The sequence below is a fragment of the Syngnathus typhle genome, linkage group LG11 (assembly GCF_033458585.1).
Source record: "Syngnathus typhle isolate RoL2023-S1 ecotype Sweden linkage group LG11, RoL_Styp_1.0, whole genome shotgun sequence".
NCBI lineage: Eukaryota > Metazoa > Chordata > Actinopteri > Syngnathiformes > Syngnathidae > Syngnathus > Syngnathus typhle.
This window is the reverse complement of record NC_083748.1, coordinates 1,879,410-1,891,332: the sequence shown is the minus strand read 5'-3', so window position 1 is coordinate 1,891,332 and position 11,923 is coordinate 1,879,410.

Here is an 11,923-nt window from a genome sequence, read left to right as displayed (position 1 = left end):
TAATGTCACCCTGTCTTTTTGTTCCACGACTTTGTCGGTCAGTCCTGTTGTTGGTTTTGTTGTACCATGACTTTCTTTAAAAAAAAATAATAATAATAATAATTTAAAAAAAAAAAAATTAAAAATTTTTTTCTTTGTACCCATGTATAATACGCACCCCAGATTTTAGGACAATAAATTAGGTAAATTTCGCGCACTATACACGGAAAAAAACGGTAGTTATAGCGGTTTCCTTGAATAAGTGTTGACAACGAGTTGGACCAATTATCAACATCTCAGTTTTATCTGGGTTAAGACGAAGGAAGTTGAGAGACATCCATTGCTTGATCTCCGCAAGGCACGCCTCAAGATTACAACAATCCCGCGGATCTGTCATCGATAACGGCATATATAATTGGGTGTCATCCGCATAGCATTGAAAACTAATATTATATTTACGTATTATGTCCCCAAGCGGAATCATATAAATATTAAAAAGAATTGGTTCGAGAACCGATCCCTGTGGGACACCACACGTAACATTATAGAGCTCCGAGGACGCATTGCCATGGACCACTTGGTGCGTCCTGTTTGATAGATAGGAATGGAACCAGCCTAGTGCTGACCCTGAAATACCAACACAACTTTTAAGACGCCCTAATAAAATATCGAAGTCTACAGTGTCGAAGGCAGCACTAAGATCGAGTAGTAACAGTACAGACGAAGTGTTTGAATCCATAGCTATGAGGAGATCGTTAGTCACTTTAGCAAGTGCTGTCTCAGTGGAATGATTAGCTCTAAAACCAGACTGAAAAGTGTCATATCGATTATTGGCGACCATGTAATCGATAAGCTGCTGCGCTACTACTTTTTCAAGAAGTTTTGCTATGAATGGGAGGTTTGAAACTGGCCTATAATTACTGAGACAGTCCGGGTCAAGATTTGGTCGCTTAAGTAACGGTTTAATGATAGCGGTTTTAAAGGCTGTTGGCACTATCCCAGAGGAGACAGACAGATTGATTATATTTAAGACGGACGGTCCTAAAATTTGAAATAATTCTTTAAGTAGTTTGGCTGGAAGAGGGTCGAGTAAACATGTTGTTTGTTTAGCCGCACTAACCAATTGTGTAAGCCTTTCAAGAGACACGCTTTTAAAAGTTGAGAGGGTTGTTGCATGATCATCAGCGTTGGTAAACGGCGGGCTCGACCGAGCGATTGGAATGGTATTCTTGATCTCATCCCTAATGGATTCAATCTTTTGAGCAAAAAATTTCATGAACTCGTCAGCTGAGTGGAAGGAACTATCGGGGGTCGGCTGGCGCAGAGTCAGCTTTGCCACTGTATCAAATAGGTGTTTCGGATTGTTTTTATTGAGATTAATAATTTAAGGACTATAAAGCGCACCATTAATGCATCATGTCAGATTTTTAATCCAAATCAAATCATTCTCCATTTTATCTTTTTTATTTCAACTTCAGATGCAACAAATGACTTTATAATCACAAAATAATGATCCATAGTCTTTTTGATTCATGATTCATAGTCTTCAGCAGGCCACTTATGCTTGATTTCATGACACAATGCTTCGGGCCAGTTTGAATTTAGGAATTTAGTCCATATATAAGGCGCTCCGGACTATAAGGCGCACTGTCGGCTTTTGAGAAGATTTTAGGTTTTTAGGTGCGCCTTATAGTCCGGACAATACGGTAAATACGACACCGTTATGGATGAATAACATTTTCCATCACTTCAGCGCCCGCAGGTCAGATTTATGAAATATGTTTATCTAATGAGCCGTCACAGCCTACACTCGAAATTCGGCACTGATAGATGAAATTACTACGTACTACTGAGTACGCACACGCACTTGTGAGTGTGCACCGAGCTTTCTGACACGGCTCCCGGGAGTAAATGCACTTCCCCATCTACTGGGGAAACATAGTAATTGCAGGGAAAATGACCCCAACAAAATTTGACAATACAATTTATTCAGGTTTGGCAGGCCGGATGTGGCCCGCGGGCCATAGTTTGCCCATGTCTGGTCTAGCAGCTTGGAAGCTAACACCGCATCTGGTAACTCCATTTTGAACTGGCCAATTCTGTTGTACCTCCGTTCAAACTTGACAATGTAGTCCGCCATTGAAATGCCCGTGTCTTTCGTTATCCGGTCAAACTCCGTATATGCCTCGTATTGGCGGTCCTTTTCTTCTTTCAAAAACACAGAGTCCAGTTTTTCCAAAGGTGTAGTCATTCCATCATCTGTATTCAAATCCCCTGTGGATACTTCCAGCGCGCTCTTCCCGTTAGCGACAAGGCAACCGCCAAAGCCTGCTTCTTTTTATCCAAGTCCGTAACAAGTCTCCTTATTCCGACTTCATTTTTCCAGCTTTCGTAAGACTTCTTCTCATCAAACGCTGGCAGAACTTTGTAATTACCAGCGGCCATCCTCTGCTACCATGTAAAGCTGAATAACGACGATAACAACAACTGTGCGTCTCACTAGACTTTACTTGTACACTTCAACAACGCGACTCCATTACAACAACTTAATCATTTCCTTGATTCCCAACATACAACGCGTCCGCACATGCGCAGTAGGAAAAGCATATAACAAATGCATATAGCAAACCCATAGTAGGAAAAGCATAACAGATGCAACCCTTGCTGTAGTAAGAGATGCCTTCGAAATTGATTGCAGGAAAGCAACTTGAGCAGCTCCTTCAGTCAGAGACTCAGACTCCCCCCGTGTAACAAGGAACGCTACCGCAGCTCCTTCATCCCCACCGCAATCAGGCTGTACAATGACAACCTGTAAACACATCCTTCTGTGCAATACTTTTCCCCGTAACGTGCAATTCCTAACCCCTATGTGCAATTTAAGCCCAATGTGCAATATCCTCTGCCACACAATGCATAGACCTATTTCACTTCTATAACCCGTGCACTATTTCTTTTTGTTATTAGCATTACTAAACTTCATACACTTCATACACTTTACGACACTTTACCACCATTTTATCTTCTTCTTTTTTTTTGTAAGTATTCATAGCTTATATTTTTAATTTTACTACAATTGCTGTTATTTTTCCATATTTTCTCTTTTTATATTGTATTCTATTTTTTTTATGCCCGAGGACTACGGTCCAGAAGTCTCTTTTTGCACCTTTGTCCCCCTACTTGTACCTTCCTGTAAATCGAGCTGTTGTTACATGCAGTTTCTCACACGTGAGATTAATAAAGTTCCTCTTAACTGTGCTCACTAATATAGTGCGCAGCGTTGACCAGAATGACAAGAGGGATTGGTAAGGGTCGGGAGAACAAAGACAGTGATTCCAGCTGGTCAGACAAGAGAAATCAAGTGCAGTGTGAGAACGAGTGGCTGCCCTACCTCTCAGAAAAGGATCTTTGAACCAGAGCTGACCTCAGAGTTGTTGGATGGAATCAGGATTCCGGAATGTGTGATTCGCTTGTCGAAGGGACACTGGTCGAAAGTGTCCATCCCAGTCATGAACAAGAGTACCAGTGACATCACCCTCACTTCTCGCACAGTGCTGGGAAGTCTTCAGCAAGTAAAATCCATTTACCCCATAGAGGTCCAACCAGTCAGCAACAGCTCAACAAATGGGAACAATGAAGGTGAAACCTACAGCTACACCGGGAAACAGCAGCAGCAATCATAGAGAGCCTGAACCAGAAATGAATGAGCAACAGTGGAGCAGGAACAAAGAGGATCTATGGCACCCACCAGTACCAGTTGATCATTTGTCCCCTGAGCAGCAGGAAAAGGTGAGACACATGCTTTGAGAAGAGTGTGCAGCATTTTCGAGAGATGACGGGGATGTGGGATGCATTCCATCGCTGCGATTAAAGATAAGGTTGACTGACACAATCCAGTGTGACGTACTTACATCTTATGCCCAAGCCACTTCACAAGGAGGTGAAAGAGTATTTGGAGGTCTTGCTGAAATCGAGGATGGATTCAAAAATCCAGATCCCCATATTCGTCACCCCTTGTCTGTGTACGGACAAAGGATGGAAGTTTGCCGTTATGTGTGGATTATCGGAAGCTCAACCAAAAGTCTATTCCAGAACACCATCCGATACAAGATGTACAAGATGTGCTCAATAGCCTGAATGGCAGTGCATGGTTCTCCATGTTGGACCAAGGCAAAGCCTACCATCAGGGATTCCTTGAAGAAAACAGTAGACCACTCACTGCTTAACACCATGGGGTTTATATGAATGGATAAGAATCACCTTTGGTATGTCTTCAGCCCCAACCGAGTTCCAACGCAGTATGGAGGAATGCCTACCAACGTCGCAGCCATATCTTGATGACAATTTCGTCCATAGCAAATCATTTGAAGATCACCTGTTGGATATAAGGAAGGTCCTATGTCGCTATCAGAAGCATGGCGTAAAACCGACACCAAAAAAATGTGAAATCTTCAAAGATAGGGTGAAAGTTCTTTGGAAGATTGTAACCAAAGATGGCTACTGCATGGATCCTGCTGAGATAGCACCAGTACAAGCCTTGAAGCATTGCAACCCTGGGACAGTGGGAGAACTTAGGAAGATGTTGGGATTCCTTTTCCACTATCAACCATATATCCCAAATTTCTCCCGTATTGCAAAACCCTTGTACAGGCTGTTATGCACAGAGAAACACAGTAATGGCAGGATAGTGAAGTCAAGTGTAAGTACAGGAAGGGTATAGCTCAAGAAGTCAGATCACCTTCCCTCAAGCCAAAAAATTCAGTGGACCGAACAACACCAGGAAGTGCTTGGCCAAATTATAGAGTACCTAATCAACCCACCACTACTGGGGTACCCTGATTTTGAACAGCCATTTGTGCTTCACTGCGATGTGTCTCAAGAAGTGCTAGGTGCATACTGTACCAAAGACAACAAGGCAAGCTCGTCATCGGTTATGGATCAAGAACACTAACTGCTCCAGAAATAAATTACCATCTCCATTCTGGAAAGCTAGAATTCTTGGCTATGAAGTGGGCAATTTGTGAGCGATTTAGGGAATATTTGTATTATGCACCTTCCTTCACAGTGTACACCAGTGGTTCCCAAAGTGGGCGGTGGAAAGATCTGGGGGGTGGTGAGGAAGAAAGGGGCGGTAGGGGGGCGGCAGTCTGAAGTCAGAAGTTTGAACGTTTGTTTGACGATTTGTACACAACACGTGCAGCAGGACGAGTCAGTGGACGAAAATTGGGTTTTATTTGTGAAATACACATTTGTGTTTAACCTTTCTCTTTTCAAATTGCAGCATACCAAATATCAAGAAAGAGGTGTTTGTTTCCATATGTGTCTGGGGGGCGGGGGGGCGCTAGGAATTCACTGGGGAGCCAAGGGGGCGCCAGCCTGCAAAAGTTTGGGAACCATTGGTGTACACTAATAACAACCCATTGACCTATGTCCAAAAAACAGCCAAGCTCAGTGTTACAACACACCGGTGGATTGCAGAGCTTGCAGACTTCAACTTCAAAATTAAATATTGCCCAGGGAAAGTGAACCGAGATGCGGATGGCCTATCAAGGATGCCAAGAGATATGGAAAATTATATGCAGACCTGCTCAGAGGAGATGTGTGAGTGTCAGTTTCAGTTCAGTTTAAATTTCAAAGGTTAGATGTTGTATAGTTCTTGTCACACGCTTATCTTAAAACACTGTGTACATCTGTTGCTCATACCCTTTTGAAGGTGGAGGGAGAATGTCCAAAATGGAGGCAAGCAGGCATGCAGGCCAAGGGAGAGAGGCAATGGCAGGCAGGCATGCAGGCCGAGGGAGAGAGGCAATGGCAAGCAGGTAAAGGTGGGAGGCCAAGCAAGGAAAGGGGGGAGAGGGAATGGTAGGCAGGCAAACAGGTGGCACACAGGTACAAATCTAAATTGTTTGTAATTCAACTAAGGTTTCAACATAAAGGGTTCAAAGAAGTAAACTAAAGACTAAAGACATTGCTATCGTGTCAGCTTTTAATTATATTCATGTTAAAGCAAATTAATAAATGCAACAATATCAATTTGCTTTGAAAATACCTGAGTAATAAAATAAAATGGATGGATGGATGAATTATGATCACAATTAAGTACAAAGTCTCCTTTGTAATATATACTCCTTGTAGCCTGTACCCAAAAAGAGGAGTTTCTTTGCATCGAGGTTTATGCAAAGAGCTCATGTAATTATATTGTTGCGTTTTGGTGAAGTGAATGAGTGTTCCGTCTGTACGACTGGTCTTTGAATGCACCCCGCTTCAATGGCAGAACGCGGATGAATTTAAAGACATCAAATGAGAATAATCCTTTATAAAAATTAAAATTGACTGACGCAAACGTGAGTTCTTCATGTTTTTATTGAAAACAACATAGTGCTGATGCCGTACGACATGGGTTTTTCGCTTTCCAAATAAGGGGTCGTCACTAATTATTTGTGTTTAGATAAATGTCTGAGCTATAATGGTGTAATTAATGATTAAAACTTGAAAGTATCTGTTTATTGTATTTGTTTATATGTTTAATAAAGACAAAGCCATCACAAAACTGTTGTAATTGTTTAGATTTTGATCTAAATTAGCCTTGAATAAAGACTAAGCAGTCACATGAATTAACAGAAAAAATGGACAGCCGGATTCGGACTCGGACTCATGGTCAAGAGGCCGGACTCCGACCGGCAAAAATCCGGTACCGCCCACTTTGGGAACCACTGGTGTACACTGTGAAGGAAGGTGCATAAATCCGACCGAGTCCACAGCCCTGATCAGGACTGCAGAAAAGATCATTGGAATCAACCTCCCATCTATCCAAGACTTGTACCTGTCCAGGACCAGGAAACGTGCAAGGAACATCTTTACAGACCCTTCTCACCCAGGTTGCAGTCTGTTTGAACTACTCCCCTCCGGACGGCGTTATAGAGCTCGGTACGCCAAAACCAGCAGAAACAGAGACAGCTTCTTCCCCCAGGCTGTTGCTCTGATGAACTCACATCACTCTTAGAGTCTCAGAGTCATTACTGCGCAATAACATCCTGCTCTCCACACCTTTTTTGAATTTGTCTACACTGTTTGTACTATGTGTCCTCTCTGCATCCATTGCAGCCTAGTCATCCTGTAAGAGTGACCTTCCCATCTGTGGTCTCTTCTCCTAGCTGGAGTTTTGAGTTTTTCCTTGCCCCTTTGGGAGTTTAAGATCAGGGGATGTGTGAGAATGTCCTGAGTGTTGTTATTCACCTAAATGTTGAACAGAGAGTGTGATTTACCGAAGACAAATTCCTTGTTTGGCACGCTCAAACATGGCGAATAAAAACTCTTGAATCTTGAATCTTGAATGTCTCGTCACCGTGGGATAGTGTAAACGTAATTTTGATTTCTTTGAGTGTCTTGGCATGTGAAGAGATTGACAATAAAGCAGACTTTGACTTTGACTTAACTAGACAGTGGCCAAGTCTGAGGAGAAGGACTAAGAATGATGATCTATCTGTCTTCCTAAGTCCTAAGAGAAAGAAACAAGCTGTGTCAACCAGGACAGTATCTTGTACCAAAAGTCTGCAACTCGATTCCAGTTAGTACTACCTGCAGCATTCCATCCACTGATCTATCTGGAATTGTATGAGAAGCTGGGACATCTTAAATTGGAGCGGACATTGGGCCTCATACGGGACCGATTTTATTGTCCACACATGCAGAGAGATGTGACCCACTCTGTGACACAAGCGTGTAGTTGCCTCAAACGGAAGCGTCCAAGCAAGCAGGCGAGAGCACCACTCGTGAACATTGTGACAACGTACCCTTTTGAGATGGTCTCAATAGATTTCCTGCACTTGGAAAACTGCAAGGGCGGATATGAGTATATCCTTGTTGTAATTGACCATTTCACTCGATTTGCTCAGGCCTATGTGTGCACCAATAAAACTGCAAAAACCGCTGCGGAGAAAATCTTTGGAGATTTTGTGCTCAAGTTTGGATTCCCTTCAAAGCTTCATCACAATTAGGGAAGGGAATTTGAAAATAAGCTCTTCTCCAAACTGGAGGAATATAGTGGTGTCAAAGGTTCACACAACTCCGTACCACCCTGCCGGCAATAGCCAAGCAGAAAGATTTAATCAGGCACTCTTATCGATGCTACAAAATCTGCCAGAGCACTCCAAGTCATATTGGAAGAGTTCATTAGCCAAAGTGGTGCATGCATACAACTGCACACAGAGTGAGGCAACAAGATATGCACCATATTATCTTCTTTTTGATAGGAGCCCCCACCTTCCTGTGGATGTCATGTTTGGCTTAACACCAGCCGATCAAGCTGATTCTCACAGTGATCAACGCCAGTAAATGGAGGACGCAGATGCAAGAGGCGTACAGACAGGCTTCAAAGACTGTTCAGAAGTGCCAAGACCGCTCAAAAAGGCTGTATGATCAAAAGATGTATGGAGCGGAGCTATAGCCGGGATGTCGAGTATTGGTGAAGAACTTCAAGGATAAAGGAGGACCTGGGAAACAGGTCGTATTGGGAGGATCAAGTGCACGTGGTAGTAGAGAGGAAGCATGAAGACAGTCCAGTCTATGTGGTCCGACCAGAGAATGGGACTGGAAGGAATAGAATATTGCACAGGAACCTTCTTCTGCCCTGCAACTTTCTGCCTGTTGAGGAGGAGAGTTTGGAAAATAAAAGAAAGGAGGAACAAACCTCAAGAACTTTGAAGCCGAAGGCATGGAAAAGACGTTTGAGACAGGAGGAAATGGATTCGGAAGGCAGCTCAGACGACGTTGGGTGCTGGAGCGGCATCACCGCACTTCCAGTAGCACCTTCAGATCAGCCTAAATATCAGATGAGAGTGGAGGCAGAAGAATTCCACCCAAGGATGGAGGAAGAGGGCGTCCAAAGAGTTGAGCAATCACAGCATAACGATGGGGGAATTGTCGAGCCTTAAAGAGAGTCGTCGCCTGGAGAAGAGGTGGACTCTGACCGGGAAGGGTCATCTGATGAGGCTGATGAAAGCGAGACCAGCTCCCCACCGAAGAGACAATATCCTTTTCGGAACAGACAACCACCCAAAATGCTTGTTAGGTCAACCCTCAATCACAAGTAGACGAAACCCGCTCCGTCCTGCTTCAATGACTACCGCCCCGTGGCACTTACGCCCATCATCATGAAGTGCTTTGAGCGGCTTGTCATGGAGCACATCCGATCCGTTCTCCCCCCCACCATTGACCCCTTCCAGTTTGCGTACCGAGCCAAACGGTCCTCTGAGGATGCCATCTGCTCTGCCCTCCACTCGGCCCTCACCCACCTGGAGAGAAGGGACTCGTATGTGAGATTGCTGTTTGTGGACTTCAGTTCTGCCTTCAACACCATTGTGCCACAACGCCTCATCAGCAAACTTGACACGCTGGGCCTCAGTACCTACCTCTGCAACTGGCTACTGGACTTCCTCTGTCAGAGGCCACAGGTAGTACGTGTTGGCGACAAAATCTCCGCCAGCATCACGCTGAGCACGGGGGCCCCCCAAGGCTGTGTGCTCAGTCCGCTGCTCTTCACCCTCCTGACGCATGACTGCACTGCAACCTACAGCGACAACCGTATTGTGAAGTTTGCTGACGACACGACTCTGGTGGGTCTCATCACCAAGGGAGACGAGACTCAATACAGGCTGGAGGTTGACCTTCTGACCACGTGGTGCAGGGACAACAACCTCCTGCTGAACGTCGACAAGACCAAGGAGATTGTTGTGGACTTCCGGAAGGGTCACACCCAACACCTGCCGCTGACCATCGACGGTGCTGTGGTGGAGAGCGTGAGCAGCGCCAAGTTCCTGGGGGTGCACATCAGTGAGGATCTCTCCTGGTCCACCAACACCGCATCACTGACAAAGAAAGCCCAGCACCGCCTGTACTTCCTGCGGAAACCCAGGCGAGCGAGCGCCCCTCCGGCCGTCATGACTGCATTTTACCGCGGCACCATTGAAAGCGTCCTCTCCAGCTGTATTGCTGTTTGGGGTGGCGGCTGCACTGACTACAACTTGAAGGCCCTGCAGCGCATAGTGAACACGGCTGGTAAGGTTATTGGTGCTTCGCTCCCCTCCTTGAAGGACATTTACATCTCCCATCTCACCCGCAAGGCGACCACGATTGTGAGTGATGTGAGTCACCCCGCTCACTCTTCGTTCGAGCTTCTGCCCTCTGGGAAGAGGTACAGAAGCCTGCGCTCCCGCACCACCAGACTCTCAAACAGCTTCATACGCCAGGCTGTCAGGATCCTGAACTCGCTTCCCCGTTCTGCGTTGCGTCCTGTACTTTTACTGTCTGTATGCACACTGGCTTTTATTCGTTGTGTTATCTATTTATTTATTATTTATTGTTACTCTTATTTATTGTTTGTGCCTTCTTGTTTTTTATATTGCGTTGTTTACTTGTATGTCTATCGTGTAATATGTCTTGTCACCGTGGGATAGGGAAAACGTAATTTCGATGTCTTTGTGTGTCTCGGCATGTGAAGATGTTGACAATAAAGCAGACTTTGACTTTGACTTTGACTTGAGATGTACGCGGTAGTCATGATTCAAGCTACCGTTTTTTTTCGTGCATAATGCTCCCCCGTGCATAATACGCACCCTAAAAATGGCATGTCGATGCTGGAAAAAAGCCTGTACCAATGTATAATACGCACCCACATTTTGACTCTTACTTAAGTCCGTAAACGTAAAATTATTTCAGAGAAAAGATCATCTTTGGGAACAACCGGATGTTATTCTGCCGGTCAGTGTCACTGCGCATGCGGTAGCAAAATCGATAGCGAAGAAATGTTTTGGATTTGTGTAGGGTACATTGTGACAGCAAACGAGCAGGTGATCGAGCAAGCGTCTGATACGAGAGCATTGTGTTCGTATGGAGCATGTTTGAAGTGAACAGCAGAGAAGAAAGGAACAAGGCAAAGTGTTGCGAAATAAAATATTACCTGTAATATGCATTTAGGTAGAGAACTGAACTCTCGCTCTTTATATAGCTGACGTGTCTTGCGCATCCATTCTGCGCGTCTGTAATGGCGGCCTCCATGTGATATCCGGTCTGCGATGGGGATTAAAAAACAAACAATATTTGACAATAACACACCATCAAGGATTGCACCATCGCATCAAACAATGTGTCGTCAATTATGAATTTTACTGACTAAGTGTGTTGGGCAGGATGGCTAAATTGCGAGGCGCGATTCACAACAAACAAGAAGAAAGGTGTGATTTCAAGTTTTATTTCGAGGGAGATTTTCTTAAAAAATTGTTGTAACCATGGATAATGCGCACCCCAGATTTTAGGACAATAAATTAGTTAAATTTTGCGCATTATGCACGGAAAAAACGGTAATGTTCAAGTTATTTAGTATGTTGTAAAGACAAAAAGAGTTGAAGTGATTTATTTTTTATTCCAGACATTTAGGAACTGCACCAGACATTGACACATTGAGAAAAATGCATGTGTAGCATATTGTAGCAAAATGTGGATTAATGAGGTAGGGGTAATGGGGGGTTCAACCAGGGTCAAGCCTTTCAGTCGAAGATACATTGCCCGTATAAAGAAACAGAGTATGATGCAGATATCACTTGGCCAGAGACGTCTTCTGTGTACATGCATGAAGTTGGCGATAGATATGCTACAGGCTGTGATCTACAGAATATCTTGAGACCTGACTCCGATGACTTCCATTCCTCAGCAGTTGAAGATGATTTTGTTTGGGACAGTCGAATGTCGAAACGACATTTATTATGGAGGGGAGAGTGTGGGGCCCATGGTAGTTTTTGGGACATTTGAATGGACATTCATACTCACCCCGCCTTGTTTTTTTTAAATTATTTTGTGATGTTTCTGAACACGTTATATGCTGTTATATGCAAAAACACTGTATGGTATCAGTGGCGAATATTTGGAGATTTCAAAGTCAAAGTCTGCTTTA